Below are 17,767 nucleotides of genomic sequence, written 5' to 3' on the forward strand. Positions count from 1 at the left end.
AGCTGGCCTCAAAATAGAGTAAAGTTTTAATTTAATGATGAAAGTTGTCTTCTCAGTATACACTAGGCCATTAACAAAATTTATGTACATAAATATATATTATACATCACTGTGTGAATGTGAATATAAATTTATAGTATATACATTTCTGAATTCATAGCTTTCCTGAATGACAAGCAAGCCTGAGGATCAGTTTAAAATGGCATTCTTGCAACTATAGTAAAGGCTGAAATGCAGAAATCTAGATATAAGACCATAGGCCCATTAATTCATTATAAGGGCTCCAGTTTAGTGAAAAAGCATACTGATAAATTCAAGATAAACTGGATGTAAGGAAGAAAAAGAGACCCAAAGGATAAACCTCCTGGAAAAGAAGCCTGTGCAGCTTCACCTAGTAATATTATGGCCACGTTCACATTATTTTAAAAATCTGGTTTTCAAGTGCATTTTTGTCACATCTCACACAATTGTAATATTTTTTAATCTGCTCTAAAATGCGAGGGTGAAAAGCACCAGAAACACAAAAAAGCCTTTTGTTGTCCTCCTTCTAGAACCTCAGACCCTAAGGTTACAACCCAGACATGTGTTGATATTTATAAGGCAGTGCTGGCAACTTGCTGCCTCTCTGTAGCTGCGGGACAAGGCTTTGCACATTTCCTACCAGGAGACTTGCAGCACTTCCAAAAGGACAGAGCAGATGCCCTGATTTTAAGTAGGGCATAAAGCACAGGCACAATTGGCCGTGCGAAACGTCCAATCGCAGGGAGAATGCTGCTAAACCAGAATGCACCAGCTGCCAGGTGACACAGCAGTTGATCTCTTTCAGGCACAAAAGATGTCCTGACATAGTAGGGGAGTTTCCCTACCCTCTTTCTCATCCTTAACTTTGCAGCGAGAGAACTTTGGGCTTAGGTCTATCTTAGAATCTGAGCAGAATTCTGAACAATCCTACAGCTGCTGGAATCATTCCCCGCCAGCCAGAGTCTGGGAATTTGTGTTTCTGGGACTGGGTTTGACTCAGCTTTCTCAACACCTTCTTTGGGGTCCTGAAGCTAGCAGAAACTTATTAAATGTTTGTTAAACAGGAAAAATCATTAAAATGAGAGGGATCTTGGGTAGCTAAAAGGAAGAGATTGGAAAGGCAGGGCCTCCCACTTGACCCCATCACTGTCCCATCAACACCCTAGGCAGGATCAGAGACCTGGGGCCTGGGGCTCTGAGGAGGACAAATGAATCCTGTAAGCTGCTCTGACACCCTCAGTGTAGGATGAAGGGACTTGCACAGGGTCTTAGGGCCAGACAGACTATGTTGGCGCAGCTGATCCAGATGTGCTGACTCCTGGATTCCTCCAGTTCCTTTCACTTCCCCCTGGTTACTGCAGCTCCCTGGCACCCTGCGGTTATTGCACTGCTAAATGGACATTGGCCAAGGACTCTCCTGGCCCTAGATTTGAATGCTCTGAGGTAGTGCTGATAGGTCCAAGGGTATTGCCTGCCCCCTAAATGGAGGACCCACAAAAGGCCTCCTTTGGCGGGCAGTGTCATCAAGAGGGGACTCAGAAGGAGTCAAGTGCTCTGGGCTGCAGTGCCTTCTGCTGGGTTTTGCCTGCCCCTTAAGATTTTGCTTGCTGGCTTGGACCTTGGATTTTGGCAGAGTTTCCATTATGTCTCTTGGATCTGTCTACTGGCTGGAACTCCAAACTGAATTCTTATTGCAACCCACTTTGGGTTCTTGGTTTCTGTCATTGTCTAGTGTCTCTCAGTCCTGGCCCCAGCAGTGGCCTGCAAGGATCTACCCTAGGCTGTGACATGAATTAGTTATTCTGTCTTGTAATCTGACATTAAAGGAATAACTAATACACAATGTGTGCGGGTGTGTGTTTAGGTATCTTTTGTGGACTGTGGTAACATAGTGTAGTGGAGAGAGCATGGGCTTTGAAATCAGAACAGCTAGATTTACTGGGGGTGTGAGTTAGGTGAATTGCCTCACCTCTCTGAGGCAGTTTTCTTCACCTGAAAATGAGGGAAATACTATTTATCCTGTATGCTTCCAAGGTTGGAGATAATGCATTTAAAGGACAGAACACAAAGACACAACAGGAGTGCTCGCTTCAGCAGCACATGTACAAAGACACAATAAGAGACATAAATAGTCAACACTGGAAGTAACTATTAAGTTAAATTGAATTAAGGCATCTATGGACTAAATGCTGATTTTTTGAGTCTGAAGTACTGAAGGATTCTGAAGCACTATTGAGTCGTGAAACATTTCATGTAGTCAGAATCATCTGAGCGCATTCTTTCCTACCTCTTAGAATGCATATTGTTGACGATATAGAACAATATTAGAGTAGCCAGCATTAATTACATGTTAAGTATGTGCTAGCAGTTGCAAAGTACTCTGCACAGACCATCCAATAAATCTGCTAGCAGGATACTCTCCTCTCTCCACTCCCGCACTCACTCCTCCCCATGCAGTGGCAAGCAGTCATGAGCAGCCCATGCTAATTTAGCCTTCACCAGGCATCCCTGGGCTCTCTTTATTTTGAAATTATTTAAGACTCACAAGAAGTTGCAATAACAGCACAGGGAGGTGCTGTGTACCCTTCACCCAGCTTTACAGAGTACTATCTTACATAATCAGAACACACAAGCAAAATCAGGAAGTAGAAACTGGTGTAACATTACTATCTGAACTCTAGACCTTCAGAATTTCACCAGTTTTTACATGCACACTTCACACTTGTGTGTGTAGTTCTGTGAAGTTTATCACATGTATAGATTAATGGAACCACCTCTATAATCAGGATCCTGAACTGTCACACATATCCACCCACTACCTCCCCCACTACTCACACAACTCCCTCACATTGCCTCTTTCTAGTCATACTCTTCTGCCAACCCTAACTCCTGACAATCATCTTTTCTCCATCACTACAAATTTGTTTTTTGAGAGTGTTATATAAATGGAATCACACAGTGTTTAAGCTTTTGAGATAGGCTCTTTTACATCTAGCATTATGTATGCATGCATCAATATTTTGTTCCATTTTTATGGCAGGGTAATATTCCATTGTAGGATGCCCCCATAGTTTATCAATTCACCTGTTGAGAGACATCTCGTTTGTTCTTAGTTTTCCCCCTCAGATTTATAAAGGTATAATTGACAAATATTATATATTTATTGTGTATAATGTGATACTTTGATATATGTATACATTGCAAAACAATAAAATCAAGCTATTAATATATCTATCAGCTCACATACTTATCGTTCTTTTATGGTGAGAATGTTTAAGATCTGATCTCTTAGCCTTCTTCAAGTGTACATTAATCTAACAGCTCTCCAAAACTTAGCCTAACTGAAACTTTCTAGCTTTTGACATGATCAGCATCTCCTCATTTCCACCCACAACCCCTGCCAAAACTTCGTATTCACCATTCCACTCTGCTTCTGAGTAAAAACTCTTTTAGATCACATAGTATTTGTTTTTGTGTCTCACTTATTTTACTGAACATAATGTCCTCCAGGTTCATTCATGTTGCCACAAATGATGGGATTTCCTGCTTTAAATTTTTTTTTTTACATTATAAACATATAATACATTTTTTTTTTTTTGCCAGGCAGAGTTAGACAGCCAGAGAGAGAGAGAGAGAGGTCTTCCTTCCGTTGGTTCACCCCCTAAATGGCCACAACGGCCAGTGCGCTGCGCCAATACGAAGCCAGGAGCCAGGTGTTTCCTCCTGGTCTCCCATGTGGGTGCAGGGCTCAAGCACTTGGGCCATCCTCCACTGCCTTCTGGGGCCACAGCAGAGAGCTGGCCTGGAAGAGGAGCAACCGGGACAGAACCTGGTGCCCCAACCGGGACTAGAACCTGGGGTGCTGGCGCTGCAGGCGGAGGATTAGCCAAGTGAGCCGGGGCGCTGGCCAACACATTTTCTTTATCTATTCTTTTGTAAATAGACACGTAAGGTAGTTCCATATCTTGCCTATTGTGAATAATTCTGCAATGAATATAGGAGTGCAGACATCTCTTCCACACACAGATTTCATTTCCTTTGAATACATACACAGAGGTGGGATTATTGGATCATATGGTAGTTCTGTTTTTAATTTTTTGAGGAACCTCATATTGTTTTCCCTAATGACTTTACTAATTTATAGTCCCACCAACATTGTACAATTTCCATATCCTTAGCAACATTTATTTTTCATCCATTCGGTAAAAGCCATTCTCACAGGTGAGAGGTGATATCTCATTGCAGTTTTAATTTCCATTTTCATGATTAGTGATGTTGAGCATTTTTTCATATACCTGTTGCTCATTTGTATGTATGTCTTTTTCTGAGAAATGCCTATTAAATGCCTTTGCCCATATCTATATATCACTTGTTTTCTTGTTATTGAGCTGAGTTCTTTATTTATTCTTGGATATTGGTTTCTTATCAGATTATAGTTTGCAAATACTTTCTCCCATTCTGCAAGTTGTCTCTTACCCTGTTGTTTCCTTGGTTGAGCTAAAGCTTTTTAGTTTGATGTAATATCATTTGTCTATTTTAATTTTTGTTGCCTATGCTTTTGGGATCATATTAAAAATACTGTGTAGTCAAGATAATACATATTTCTCTCATGTTTTCTTTTAGTAATTTTACAGTATCAGATTTAACTCTTTAAACCATTTGAGTTGATCTTTGTTATGCTGTGAGAAAAGGATCAATTTCATTCTTCTACATGTGAATATCCAATTTACTTATTTATTAAAGAAATTGTCCTTTTTTCTTCATGTCTTCCTGGCACCTTTGTTGAAAAACAGTGAACTGTAAATCTGTTGATTTATTTCTGGGTTCTCTAATCTGTTCCATTGATTCATAGTATATTTTCACGCCAGTATTATGCTGTTTTGATGCTATAACTCTGCAGCAGATTTTGAAACCAGGTAATGTGATTCTTCCAGTATTGTTCTTTTTTGCTTAAGCTTGCTTTGGATATTTAGGGTCTTTTAAGAATTTTTTTCTATTTTTATAAAAAAATGCCACTGGATTTTTGGTAGGGATTGCACTGGATCTATATATCATTTGGGTATTTTAATAATATCTAATCTTCCAATTATGAGATGAGATGTCTTGCCATTTATTTTTGTCTTCTTCAATTTCCTTTGTCAGTGTTTTATGGTTTTCAGTGTACAGATCTTTTGCCTCCTTGTTTAAGTTTATTTCTAACTTTTGATTTCTTAATGTTATTATAAATGTGGATTATTTTTATTTCTTTTTCAAAGAGTGCATTGTTAGTGTTTTCAGTTTTTACCTATTATAAATAAAGCTGCTGTAAACGTTTGTATACAGGCTTTTCTGTGAACATACATTTTCATTTCTCTAGGGTTACTACCCAGGAGTCCAACTGCTGAATCACACAGTGAGTGTATGATTAATATTCTAAGAAACTGCCTACCTTTTCCAGAGCAGATGTATAGCAATGTATGAAGATTCTATTTCTTGCATCCTTGCTCACATTTGGTATTGCTGGTGTGTTTACTTTTGGTTTATATGGCACAAAGCAACAATGGAGAACATTTGATCATCAGTGTGTATTTGTTTGTACTCTAGACTAAATCCTGGAGAGGACATGAAGAATTTTAGTATGGTGAATTCTGTTTTTATTTTTAAGGCAGATAAAGAGAGAAACAGAGAGTGTATGTGCACACTCACACAGACACACACACACACACACACACACAAAGCAAGTGAGCTCCTATCTGCTGGTTCAGTCCCTAAATGCCTGCAATGGCCAGGGCTGGACTGGAGGTAGAGTCAAGTGGGGAATGCAATCCAGGTCTCCCACATGGGTGGCAGGAACCTAGTTATTTGAGCTATCATCTGCTGTCTCTCAGGGTTTTCACTGGTGGGAAGTGGAACTGGAAGCTGGAGCCAGAAATCAAAACCAGTGATATACAGTGTCTGGGATGTGGCATCTTAATTAAAGCAACTGCTAGGCCAAATGCCTGCCTCTAGTATGCTGAATTCTTATTAACCACCTCCAATGTGCCAGAAACTATAACAAGTGTTAGAATTCAAAAATATTTTATTTGACCTTGAAGACCCAAAAATTTAGCAAAGGGATGGATTAGTGAGTAAGCAAACATGATTATAAAATAATGCAATAGGTGATACAGGGCTATGGGCATTGATGAGGAATTCTGCCTTAGAACAGTAGTTTTTTTTTTTTTTAAGATTTTTATTTATTTATTTGACAGGTAGAGTTACAGACAGTGAGAGAGAGAGACAGAGAGAAAGGTCTTCCTTCTGTTGGTTCACTCCCCAAATGGCCACAGGGATGCAGGGCCCAAGCACCCGGGCCATCCTCCACTGCCCTCCCAGGCCACAGCAGAGAGCTGGACTAGAAAAGGAGCAACTAGGACTAGAACCCGGCACGCATGTGGGATGCCAGCGCTTCAGGAAGAGGATTAACCTAGTGTGCCACGGCGCTGGCCCCAGAACAGTAGTTCTTAAATACTGGAATGCATCAGAATAACCCGAACAGCTCATTAAAATACAAGTTGCTGATCTTCATTCTCCAGAGTTTTGGGTTAAGTAGGGACCAAGGTGAGGCTCTGAAAAGTTGCATTGCTAACAAGTTCCCAGGTAATGCTGCTGCTTCTGGCCCAGGGTCCACATTTTGAGAAAGAGGATTTGTCCTACAGGTTAACTAGGAGTTTTTCAGGTGAGAAAAGAGAAGAGTTATGACATAAGGAAGAGCATGAACAAGACATGGTGATGAATGTGCATGTTGTGGCTGAGGAATGGCCATTTCTCTGTATATAGTCAGAGTACAACTTAATTTAAAGGGAAAAAAGTAGAAATTGTGTGTTAAAGCCAGATTATAAAAAGAGCTTAAATACTTACCTAAGGAGTTGCACAGGCAGTAGAAGTCTGTGTTTGAAAACCAGGTTGTGTTTGAAAACAAAATGCTGTCAAGAAGGCAGTAGCTGAAAAAGTGGGCAAGACCAGTTAGAGGACTACTGCAATCGTCCAGATGAGAAACAAATGAAGTCTACACCTGGGCAATAGAGATGGCAGCGCAAGATGGGATGGTGAGGCATTTCCCAGGTTAAATATCTAAGACTTGGTGATTGCCTAGATGTGGCAGGAGACAAAGGTATCCAGAATGCGAAATGGATGAATGGCGGCAGCACTATCAACCAAGACAGGAATTACATGGATGGAGATCAAGATATGACCCTGGTTTTGGTACTAAATCTGGATGAACAATGGAAAATCTCTATGGCTATACTAACTATGAAGCTAGAAAGTGGGGTTAGAGAGAGGCAAGGCTGAGGATTTGTCCTGGGAGAGATGAAAAACAATCAAAGGTATAGTATAAGAAGTGAATCAGGGGCCGGCGCCGCTGCCTGCAGTGCCGGCATCCCATATGCGTGCCGGTTCAAGTCCCAGCTGCTCCACTTCCCATCCAGATCTCTGCTGTGGACTGGGAAGGCAATGGCGGATGGCCCAACCTCTTGGGTCCTGCACCCATGTGGGAGACCCGGAAGAAGCTCCTGGCTCCTGGCTTCAGATCGGTGCAGCTCCAACCGTTGCAGCCAATTGGGGAGTGAACCAGTGGATGGAGGATCTCTCTCTCTCTCTGCCTCTCCTCTCTCTGAGTAACTTTGACTTTCAAGTAAATAAATAAATCTTTTTTTTTTTTTTTGACAGGCAGAGTGGACAGTGAGAGAGAGAGACAGAGAGAAAGGTCTTCCTTTGCCGTTGGTTCACCCTCCAATGTCCACCGTGGCCGGTGCGCTGCAGCCGGCGCACCGCGCTGATCCGAAGCCAGGAGCCAGGTGCTTCTCCTGGTCTCCCTTGGGGTGCAGGGTCCAAGCACTTGGGCCATCCTCCACTGCACTCCTGGGCCACAGCAGAGAGCTGGCCTGGAAGAGGGGCTACTGGGACAGAATCTGGCGCCCCGACTGGGACTAGAACCCGGTGTGCTGGCGCCACAGGCGGAGGATTAGCCTATTAAGGCACAGTGCCAGCTCAAGTAAATAAATAAATCTTTAAAAAAAAAAAGTGAATCAAAACTAGAACCCAGAGTGATACCAAAATTAAACGGGTAGGTGGAATTCTGAAACCAGTGAAAGCAGCTGGTAAGCAGGGGTTGGGGAAGGCCCCGTGTTTAAGCTGCTGCTTGGGATGTCTGCATTCCCCATTGGAGTGCTTGGTTCAAGTCTTGGCTGTTGTGCTCTGGCCCAGTTTCCTGCTACTGTGTATCCTGGTAGTTAGCACAAGATGGCTCAAGTCCCTGAGTCCTTGCCACCCATGTGGGAGGACTGGATTGAATTCCCAGCTCCTTACCCCAGCCCTGGCTGTTGCAGCATTTGGGAAGTGACCTACAAGATAGATCTGTGTGTGTATGTGTGTGTGTGTGAGAGAGAGAGAGAGAGAGAAAGAAAGAGAGAGAGAGAGAGAGAGAGAGAGAGAGAGAGAGAAACTGCCCCCCCCTTCATTCTTTTGACTAAAAAAGCATTAAAAATAAAATAGAATGAGAGAGGGAAGAAGACTAGGGCATTCACGTACAGCAGAATTTAAGAAAAAGTAAGTTTTTAGAAGGGAGGAACAGGAGATAGTTAATGGTGTTATATGTCTTAATAGCTGAAAAAGATAAAGTCTGAAAGAGTGGTTGATGTAATGACCTTATCCATGAGTCAGATTTCATGACCTTTCAATGGAGTCAGAACAATGAGTTGAAGAGTGAATTGGAGATGAGGCAGTGGAGCTGGTTAGTGAATAGTACTGAACAGAACTCTTTAAAGAGGGTTAGTGGGAATAGGTGGGAGAGGATTGGGGCAATAGCTTCAGAGAAAGGCATGACTAAGGGAAGCGTTCCTTCTGGAGGACTTCAAAAGTTTCAAGAGGAACAGCAATAGTTTCTGGAGATTAATCAGCATTTATTCCCTCCACCTGACTTGAAATATGGAAAACACAGAAAACTCTTTGATCAACTATCCATTCATTGGCAGCCATGAGTGTGATAATCACTTTGACATCTTCCTCAATAAATGCAGAGGCAAGAGGCACATAACTAATTTAGTCAATTGTCTTTTGGTGCCTGAGCACTGCTTTTGCTCTAGTATTAGCAGCAAAAGACTCTTTCAATAGATTTTTAAATAATCCTTTTGTATGTTCTAGACTTCCTTCAAAGATGCTTCTAATTTTTTTTTTTAATACCTATTTTGTACCTAACCCGACACACTCTGTGGGCTTCCTGGTCTCCTCTGGGCAGCTTTCTACATTCTTTGAGAGATGTCATTTTCCCTCTACAATAACCACTGTGACTGTCATATTTTTATGTGTTTGAGTTAAAAAAAATCTCAGTTACTATCCCCCTATACTTTCAGTAAGGCTTTCTTTATAATTTCTATATTTCTATGATGTTCAAGAGCCTGCCTTTCTTTTGAAAAATTTTTTAAAAGTTTATTTTCATTTTATTTGAAAGGGAGGGGAGAGAGCAAGAAAGAGAGAGAGAGAGAGAGAGAGACTGATTCTATCCACTGGTTCACTCCCAGAATGCCTGCAACAGCTGGGGCTGGGTGGGCTGAAGCCAGGAACCTGAAAGGCAATCTGGGTCTCCCGTGTGGTAGCAGGGACTTGAGTACTTGAGTCATCATCGGCTGCCTTCCAGGATGCTGATTAACAGGAAGCTGGAATCTGAAAGTGGAGTCAGGACTCAGACATGGCACTCTGATATGGGATGTAGGCTCCATAATGGCACTTGCTGCGGTAAACACCCGCCCCCAAAGCCTACCTTTCAATTTTCTCCTAGCTAATACTCATATTTTTTCAGCTTCCTTAGTGAACACTGAATACCTGATAAATTTTCTGGGCTTATGAATTTAATTGCATTGTGATACTCATATTTATTGGTGTACCCAGGATTATCTCATAAAACCAACTCCTGGTCACAGGGCAAGAACCACAACCAGCAGATTTTCTCTAACTCTAGGTGAGTTGAAACTTCCTGTTACAGGAAAATCCATCTTATAAAAAAACCTTTACTAAAAAACTCACTTCTAACTCTTGATCTGATTAAGTATTTTATAATTCACATTTAGGTCAAGTCTTTCATTTTTAATGCCTGCCATGATTTCAAAGTTTCTAAGTCTTTGATTTTTCTATATCAGTATCATCAATTTATCTAGCCAATAGCAATGATTCTTAAACATTAGTAACTAGAGTTTTTTTTTTTTTTAAACTGCTGCATGGGTCCTAACCCTAGATACTCTAGTTCAATTGATCTAGGGTGAAGCTTGGGCATCATCAAGTTTGAGAAGCACTGCTTTAAGTATATTTCTAAGAATCAAATATTAAAAACTGTTGAATGACTTGAATAGATATTTCTCCAAAGAAGACAGACACATGGCCAATAACTACACAAAGAGACACTCAACATCATGCAAATAAAAGTCACTAAGATGACTGGAACTACAAATATAGATAATAACAATTATTAGCAATGAAGTGGTGAAATTGCGAGCCTCATACATTTTTGGAGGGATGGTCAGATAGTGTAGCACCTTTGGAAAACAGTTCTGGATTTATATTGAACACAAAGTCACCATTTGGCCCAGAAATTCCACACTTAAGTATATAGCCAAGACAAACACAAACGTATGTGCATATAAAACTTGCACACAAATGTTCACAGCAGCATGTTATTCATAATAGCCAAAATCAGAAAGAACTAAATATCCATCAACTGATGAATGGATAAAAACTGTGGAATGTCTATAGAATAGTGTATTATCTAGCCATAAAAGGGAATCAAGCACTGCTCCACGCTACAACATAGGTGAACCTTGTAAACATTATGCTAAGATTTTACTAAATGGCAGAAGTCAGGCACAGAAGGCCCTTTGTTTATATGACTCTATTCATTTGACATGCCGGAGTAGGACAATCTTTAGAGAGAGACTAGACCGGTGGTTGGAGGAACAATAAGGAGACTGTTAATAAGTACAGTTCTGGAATTAGCAGTGATTATCCAACCTTGTAAATATACTAAAAATAATTTAAACTTTAAAAAGGTGAGTTTCATATATGTGAATAATATCGCAAAATAAAAAAAGGGACGTATTGTTCTATGAGGAATTATTACTCACAGATATTTGAGAAAGACTCTTCTCACCAATAACATTTCTAGTTTAGTACTGCTTCCTTCATATCTTATTCTCTCAACACCAGGTTCCCTCATCTCTTTTCTTTTGAGAGTTTAGTGCCCTGCAAAAGCCTTGCAGTGTGCCACAATGAAACATCTGGCTGCAGTCACCTTTACACAAAAGGATACAAGGAAATAAACTAATTCTAGCAAAGGAAAACTAGAGCAGGAGGGTCATTATTAAACCAAGACAAACCATTCTGCAGTCTGAAAAAGAGAAACCCACACAGGCTGTCAACACGGCTCACTCCTCCACCTGTGGCGCTGGTACTCTGGGTTTGAGTCCCAGTGAGGGTGCCAGTTCTGTCCCAGTTGCTCCTCTTCCAGTCCAGCTCTCTGCTGTGGCCCGGGAGTGCAGTGGAGGATGGCCCAAGTCCTTGGGCCCTGCACCCGAATGGGAGACCAGGAGAAGCACCTGGCTCCTGCCTTCGGATCAGCGTGGTACGCTGGCTGCAGCGCGCCGGCCGCGGCGGCCATTGGAGGGTGAACCAATGGTAAAGGGAGACCTTTCTCTCTGTCTCTCTCTCTCACTGCCCACTCTGACTGTAAAAAAAAAAAAAAAAAAAAAAAAGGGAGAGAGAGAGAGAGAGAGAGAAACCCACACAAACCTAGCAAATCACAAAGAGATCTTGAGTACAGTAGAATGAATCCCAGAATACATGGAAGAAAAGATACCGTTTACAGGTTCTGATATACAAGTTTAGGACGTAAAAAATGAAGTACAAACTTCACAAGACACTAAATAATTTAAGCATGATCATTATCCCCCAAGAGATGATGCAGGCTACAAAATACCACTTTAAGAAAATGGTCCCATAATCGATTATTTGTCCAATTAGTTAGTAGGAGTTTTTCTTTCTCTCTTTTGGGGAGATGGTCTTAAACACTAAACTTGACATTTGGAGGATTAACCTGCCTTCTCATACACTTGACATCATTATCAAAGGCATAAAAGCTGTCAGAGTTGAAGCTCAAATCATGGTTGAAGAGTTTATACCAGGAGTTTTAAATTCAGGAGTCCAGGTGGACCCATAAGGTTAGGACCCGTGTACCAGATGCTAGAAACATGAAAGTTAAAGACAAGCAGGGATGATTTAGGGCTCAGACATGCAAGGGTATTTGAAACCAGATGATTCAGAGGGAAAGAAATACAGCGTCAGCAAAAGAGAAAGCCATGAATGAGAATCACAGGGTATCAGGGAGTACAGCAAATTCTCAGAGCTCCCCATGAGTGAGGGGGGTGTATCTAGAAAGGTGGTAGCATGGGGCTCACCAGTGACTGTCTAGGATTTGGGGCAGGCAGTGGATCACCAGAAAGGAGAGAGCAGGCTCTCAATAGGCACTGGCTACTTCTCTTTAACCTCTGCTCCAGGGAATGGGGACCTGATTTGGAGTGCCAGGTGGAGGAAGAATGAAAATAAAACAGGTTCAGGAAACTTGCAAAGGACTTTGGGGTTGATTCTCAACATCCAAAGGGATGTGGCTACTTTGATTTCCATCCAGGCTGGTGTTGCTGTCACCATGAATTGGATTTAGTGAGGTTGCAGGGAAATCTGCATAGCAGGGATGCTTGGGGCCCAGAAACTGTTATTTATGGTCTGAGGTTGTAGTGGGGCTTACTGTTAAATAAACTGAACACTATGTAAACCCACATCACTTATTTTCTTGTGCCTAGTGCCAAAGTATTCCCAGGTTCTGGTAGGAGGGACTAAACTGATAGTTCAGATTAAGGGGGTCAGTTGCACAAAGAAGGACATGGAGGTTAGAAGACAATCGGGTCTTTGCAATCCTAGGCTGGCTGGCATGACACTGATCCAACATGAAAATTCTCAGGTTGGGAAATCATGGTTCAGATGTTACAGAGACAATATTTGTATTCAATTTTTCTTTCCTCCTCCTTTAAAAAAAAAAAAGAGTTCAGAGTCGATAAGTACAGAGGTGTAGAAATAATACGTTTCTAGAAAATTATTCTTACCGATAAGCTTCTCTAATTTGGTAGTTCTTTTGTGCTGAAGCATGTTTTCCAGCAAACAAAAAGCAGTAATAAATCTATCAGGGGCAGAAAGGCAGCGGGGGACAGCTGCAGCCGCACCATCCAGGAGTGACAATGATTAATTCCTACATCTGCTCAGCCAGACAGAAACAAAGGTCACTGTGCATAGATTAGCATCCTGATCACCACCCCCCCACACACACAATCTTTCACCCCTAACAATAGCAAAATTCAAAATGCTTGAAAAATGTTTACTATCTGACCGAAAGGGACAAAGAAAAAGCAAGCTCCTTAGCAGGATGGTGATGGAAGAAGCTACAGGATAGGATCCGGCAGTGATGAACGTCAGATTGCTGTCTAATCTTGTTAGCATCCCAACGGAGCGAGATTTGGGTGCTCAGCTATATTTACAAAAGCAACGAGAACAGCAAATTAAAGAACAAATCCTGATGTAGTGATTTGATCAAAGGATGGAAAGCTATCATGATGAGGCAGTTGAACACATGTGAACATTTGGTAGATTAGCTTATTTGGGCTGCCGTAACAAAACACTGCAGGCTGGGTGGCTTAAACAGCAGAAATTTATTTTCTCACAGTTTTTGAGGCTGGAAGTCCAATATTAAGGAGTGGTCAGCAGCGGTGCTGGTAAGATCTCTTTGTGACTTGTAGATCGCTGTCTTCTCACTGTGCCTTCCCGTGGCCCTTTTTCTGGGCAAGCGTGGAGAGAGATCTAATTCTCTTCCTCCTCTTGTAAAGACACCAACCCTACTGAATTAGGGCTCTACCCTTACTATCTCATTTAGTCTTAATTATCTCCCCAAAGGCCCTATCTCCAAATATAATCACATGGGGGTTAGGGCTACAGCAGATGAATTTCGGGGGAACACATGCAGTCCATAACATGTGGTATCATGTAAAGAAGGCATCTGGAAGTTGACTATTTGTTCTCACGTTCAGTAGTCCCCTGAAGTCATTGCTTCTTCCTATTCATGACTCCTACAATGGTAGATCCCTGGCAGATTGCCATTTAAAAGAAATCTTGGGCTAGAAAAGGTATTTTTAAGTTCACAAATGATAAATTATAGCTCAGAGAAATATCACAACCATCTATATAACTACAACCCAATTCTACTAAGAGAACACTACCATACCCTAAAATCCCACCTTGTAATTATGACCCTTTTCCTTCCCCCTAAAGGCAAACTACTGTATTAACTTTTTAAACAATGGTTAGTTATGCCAGCTTTTTGAACTTTATAAAGGAGGATCATACAGGACATGCTGCTTCGCAGTGGGCTTCTTTGTGAGATACATCCGTGTTGCTAGGTAGAGCTGTAGCTTGCTCATTTTCACTGATATATTATTATATTCCATTGCAGGACCACACCACAATTAATTTATCCTTCTACAAATCAAATGATGACTTTTGGGTGATGACAAACAATGCAACTAAGAATTTTTCTACATACCCTGCTATAAATGTGTACATAGTTAAACTGAGTATAATTTAGAAGATTTGCTGGTCACAAGGTATATGTATTAATTTTAGAGGCTATGTTTCCAAAGTGGTTGCATCATGTACATGCACACAAGTAGGTCAGACTTTCATAGCCTCACATCTTTATCTCAACATTATCTTTAAAAATATAAGCTCTTATTATATATCTCGTTGTAGTTTTACTTTGCATCTTTCCATCCCTATACAATCACTAATCTAATTCTATCTCTATAAGTTTGTCTATTCTTGATAATTCATATAAATGCGATCCTATAACCTGTGGTCTTTTATGATTGGCTCCTTTTTTATTTTTATTTATTTTTTAAAGATGTATTTATTTATTTGAAAGGCAGAGTTACAGACAGAGAAAGGGAGAGAGAGAGAGAGCTTCCATCCGCTGGTTCTCTCCCCAGATGGCCACAATGGCCGGAGCTACACTGATCTGAAGCCAGGAGCCAGGAGCTTCTTCCCTGTCTCCCACCTCCCTGTAGTGCAGGGGCCCAAGGATTTGGGCCATCTTACACTGCTTTCCTAGGCCATTAGCAGGGAGCTGGATCAGAAGTGGAGCAGCCAGGACTTGAACTGGCGATCATATGGGATGCCGACGCAGCAGGCAGAGGCTTAACCTTCTTCACCATGGCACCGGCTCCAACTTCTTTCACTTAACATACTGTTTTCAAGTTTTACCCACATTGTAGCATGAATCAGTGTATCGATTTTATTGCTGAATAATATTTACTGTATGACTATGCACATTCCATTTATCCATTCATCAGTTGATGGATATTTGGGTTGCTTCTACTTTTGGGATGAATAATGCTCCTATGAATATTCACATACAGAGTTTAGTTTGGACATGCTTTTGTTTTATTTTTAAGATTTATTTTATTTATTTGAAAGAGTTACAGAGAGAGGAAGAGATCTTCCATCCTCTTGGTTCATTCCCCAGCTGGCCACAATGGCCAGAGTTGGACCAGGCTGAAGCCAGGAGCTTCATCCATGTCTCCCACATAGGTGCAGGGGCCCAAGCACTTGGGCCATCTTCTTCTGTTTTCCCAGGCCATTAGCAGGGATCTGGATTGGAAGTGAAGCAGCCAGGACTTTATCATTAGGTCCCATGGTAGTTTTACATTTAACACTGGAGGAACTGGCAGCCTATTTCTACAGAGGCCACAGCATTTTTCAGTATCACAGCAGTACATGAGGGTTCTAATTTCACCATATCCTCCAAACACTTGTTAATTTTTTTTTATTATAGCCATCCTAGTGAGTGTAAAGTGGTATGGATTTGAACTTCCCTCATGGGTGATGTGCCTAGTGGCCATTTGTGTCTCTTCTTTGGAGAGAGGTCTATTCAGATGCTAGTCTATTTTAAAATTGGTTTATTTGTCTTTTTATTATGGAGTCGTAAGCATTCTTGGTATATGTTGACACAAGCCCCTTATCACACATATGCTTTGATAACACTTTCTTCATTATATGGGCTCTTTTCACTTTCTTGACGGTGTTGTTTCAGGCACAGAAGTTTTTAATTTTGATGTTACTGGATGAACCTATTTTTCCTTTTGATTCTGTGATCTTAGTGTCATTTAACTGTCTTTTGATAGACATAAGTTATTAACTTTTTTTACTATTACCAATTATGTCATGTTATATAAAATCTACTCTTGCATTTATAGTAAAAATATACATTTCATCTTTTAATATCCATAATCTAAAGTTGTGGGTGAGAAATTTTTTCAGAAAATAATATCTAAAAAATTTTTGTTTCCATTAATAAGCTGACTTGTAGCCTTTTGGATGTTTTCTTTTTCTCGTCAGGAAACCCAAAGATAATTTTTTAAACCTTTGTTGAAGAAAAATAAACATAAATAAAACACATACAAGTAACATTCACTGAATTTTCAAAAGCTGACACACCTGTGCAAACTGCATTCAGGTCTAGAAAGTGACATCACCTGTGCAACAGAAGCCCCCCCCCCACCTTGCTCTCTTCTGATCACCCTTTCCCCTTCCTCCTGACTTCCAGCCTAACTACTATTCTGACTTCTTACATCTTACATTGGCCTTGCCTGCTTTTGTGCTTCATGAGCATGGTCTCATATAAGGTATGATCTTTGCATCTAGTTTCCTGTCTCCAACAATCTTTTTGTGTGAGTCATCCATATTGCGGCATGCAGTTGATTGTTTATTCTCATTGTTGTGTGGGACCTGATCATTGAGATGAATTCAAATATTAACTGCTAATGAACAACTGAAAAGTTTCCAGCTTGGCTGGAAATAATAATGCTGCTAAGTATATTCTAATACATGTATTTTGATAAATACCATTGGCCTTCTATATCCTTGGGTTTTACATCTGTGGACTGAACCCACTCCAGATAGAAAGTACATGAAAAAAATTGTTTGTATTGAACATGTACAGATTTTTGGTCATTATTCCCCAAACTATGGAGTAAAACAACTGTGTGAACAGCATGTACATTATATTAAGTATTGTAAGGAATCTCGAGTTGACTGAAAGTATACAGGAGGATGTGCACTGATTATATGCAAGAACTATGTTTTTATATAAGGGACTTGTGCATCCACAATTTGGGCATAGGGTGTCCCTGAACCAATCTCCTGTGGATACCAATGAATGACTCTATGTGTATGCAATTTTGCTAGAATTATTGGGACATAGAGTAGGAATTAATTGCAGGTTTAGTAAATAGTGCTACACAGATTTCTAAAGTGACTGCCTTACAACAATGCATGAGAATTCCCACTGCTCCCTGTCCTTATCAACACTTGCTTTTGTCAGCCTAGTTTTAATGTAGACATTCAGGTGAGTACTGTGTTATCTCATTGTGGCATTTATTTGCATTTTTTGATGACTAATGAAGTTAGCCACTAATGAAGTTAAAAGACTGGGCTCTGTGTTTTATTTATTGATTCATAATTCTTTATTCTGGATAAAATTATTTGATGATATACACTTTGTGAATGTATCCTCCCAACCTTTAGTTTGCCTTTTTCCTCTGTTAGTGAGGTCTTCAGTAAACAGAATTCCTCAATTTTAATG

General features: G+C 40.6%; 1 protein-coding gene across 3 annotated transcripts in view; it reads right to left on the bottom strand.

Annotated features, from left to right (window-relative positions):
* Window positions 1-17,767, bottom strand: part of GPR156 (G protein-coupled receptor 156) — a 114,593-nt gene that overhangs the window by 37,789 nt on the left and 59,037 nt on the right. The window contains exon 2 of one of the 3 annotated variants that reach the window (XM_008266872.4): window positions 6,901-6,983. The exons of the other annotated variants lie outside the window; for them this stretch is intronic. The gene's annotated coding sequence lies outside the window, so the exon portion shown is untranslated. The remainder of the gene's footprint in view (window positions 1-6,900; window positions 6,984-17,767) is intronic. 3 annotated transcript variants of the gene reach the window in all.

Source organism: Oryctolagus cuniculus, chromosome 4, assembly GCF_964237555.1.
Source record: "Oryctolagus cuniculus chromosome 4, mOryCun1.1, whole genome shotgun sequence".
Classification (NCBI taxonomy): Eukaryota; Metazoa; Chordata; class Mammalia; order Lagomorpha; family Leporidae; genus Oryctolagus; species Oryctolagus cuniculus.